Below are 2,703 nucleotides of genomic sequence, written 5' to 3' on the forward strand. Positions count from 1 at the left end.
CAATATGCAATAAGTGACACAGAACCACAGAATAATAAACAATACAACATTGCTTCCGTGCATTCCACTAAGCGCTCACAACGATCAAAATGCTACTTTGGCCGCGGTCGACTGGGGTCGTTGTAGTCGTGGCGAAATGGTCACTCGTGTCATTACTTTCGCTCACAGCAATCCATCCGAAGAGGTGGGTCAAAGTGGACGTGGAGATTATTTAGGTTCAATTTTAATTTTGAAATTTAAGTCTTGAAGACGGCGACAGGAAAAACCACCTTATTTGATTCGGTAAAATAAATTCTGATGGAAGCTATTGTTCCTGGAGCCGATGTGGCTCGTGCAAAACAAATGAATATAATTATGCGGAATAAGTTATTAAAGTTCGTTTTAGTTCATATTCAAAAGATATTCATACCTTCATTCTTACCAATCAAATACATATTCTCATATGCGTCCGCCCACTCCACAATCACAATAAATAAATATATAACTATGTCATGAACTAAATATATATTTATTTATATATTTAGAAATATATTTAGTTCGTGACAAATTTATTTCATTTGTAAACATGTTCTTTGCAACAAAGTTGTTACGAAACATTGTTAATCAAGAACCTCAAGCTTTCACATTTGATGATGTTGAACATCACTATGCTAAATTATACGATGAAGAAACTTCAGAGAGTGTCATCGACGAAGAAAGACTTGATAGTGGTGACCAATTCAATCTCAACTCTGAAACTCTAGAATCTGAAGATTTATTTGGGAATCTACTACTCCATCTCCCAAAAAATTAATCACTCCTAAAAATATAACCCTTTCAAATCAAACTGAAGATTTACTATAATATTAACTTCATCTTGCTTCTTATATATCATGCGAGAATTTCATACCTTCACTAAAATTAAATATAAAAAAAATATATTATACTTCTTTTCTATTATAAATAGAGTTAGTTTGCAATTGTTGAAATTGCAAGCTAAGGCTCACCTAACCTCTTTAAAACTCCTTAAAACTTCTACTTCATTCTTTCATCTTCTCCATTTGTAATGTTTTCATAAACGCCCAAAACGCTCCCTAATCCATTGTACTTGAGTTAATGTAACGCTCACAAGCAAGCGGAAAAATGCGGTCGTGATCGTGATTGTTGTATACGCGTAGTGGAACGCACACACAGAGAATTCATGTTGTAGACGAGTTCTCGTGTCCTGTAAGATTTGTTTTGGTTCTGTATTTCGAACTGTTATTGAACCGTCCCGTATCGACGCCGAATCAATGCGCAGAATATTACAGTCACAGAACAGTTCTGGAACGATCCCAACAAGTAAAAAACCAAAACATATAAAAAAATTATTCTGACAAGTATATAAACAAAGATTGGAAGTTAGTTACCTCTACTGTGATATAACGATCATTGAACTTTTGAGTTAAGTTTAAAGACAAGAGTGGAAAAGTTAAGCAAATATATAATTAAAGTGTAATATGATGTTTTTGAAAAAATGAAAGTAACAGGTATTAACTAAGACGTTATCTCCGGTAAACCAAAATTAAATTGAAAATATATTGTCCTCTCTTTGTAATATTATACTAATGAGTTTGACAAAAACATTCCAAGAATAAATTTTTGGAATTGTAAAAGATGTGATAATAATAATGATTATTATCATTGCTACATATATTTCACGTCTATCTGTTACGGTATAAGAATAATGTTGATATATAATTTTGTCTCATTTACAGCTCGCAATGAACTCTCCGAGTTTCTTTGTTTTACCGGAGACAGTATTGTAGATAAAATACCAAATGAAACACCAACTAAAATACGGATAAAAATAAGATTAAGAAAACGTTACTACCAAAATCACAACGCAAATGAAAAATTTTATTAGTGCGCAAGAGCAAATTCGAAGTTCTAAAGGGTCCCTACTCAAATATACGAACTAATAATTATCGTCCTGGAATAGTTCCGAATCGGTACGGAGAAAGCCGAAACACTTTGTGAACGATACTAGAACGATTCTAACTAAACCAAAACACATTTCAATAACTACGTATGATCGAACTGGGGTCCATGCAATTCATCATAATGTACTCCATCATAACATCAAAGGAGAGAAATCGCAATGCATCATAACGCTACAAGATCATAATCGTAAGCCGTCATAATCGCAATTCATCATAACGTAAAACATCAGAACGTACTTTGTCATAAACTACAAAATCATAACGTACTTATAGAAACGTCAACTGATCATAATTGCAATGCATCATATCCACATTGTATCATAAACTCAATGTATCATATCGCTAAAGCGTAGAAACCGCATTGTGCAGAATCCGTATTCCATCATAACCGTAATGTATAGAATCCGTAAAGTATCATAACGTAATCCATCATAATTTGGTTACGCGAGCATCAAGTCTGTCTCACAATAGCTTACTGGTGTCATAGTCGATGGGCCGAACACAAATATTCTAAGCAGAATAACCATCATATTCATAGCGGAAATTTGCTATACTACGAAAGGTAGAATTTATTCCAAATGCATTTTACTTCGAGTTTCATCAAAGATAAAAAAAATTATGTCGATTGTTGATTCAATTGATGCTTTAAACTAATATTAAACGTTTTCTAATTTTTCATCGATAGTTGAACTGTTATTGAAAGATTCAGTATAATTACTAGAGAGATGATTGATGATTATTA

Source organism: Leptinotarsa decemlineata, unplaced genomic scaffold (assembly GCF_025532065.1).
Source record: "Leptinotarsa decemlineata unplaced genomic scaffold, Ldec_3_MD MMD2_P_RNA_scaffold_14, whole genome shotgun sequence".
NCBI lineage: Eukaryota > Metazoa > Arthropoda > Insecta > Coleoptera > Chrysomelidae > Leptinotarsa > Leptinotarsa decemlineata.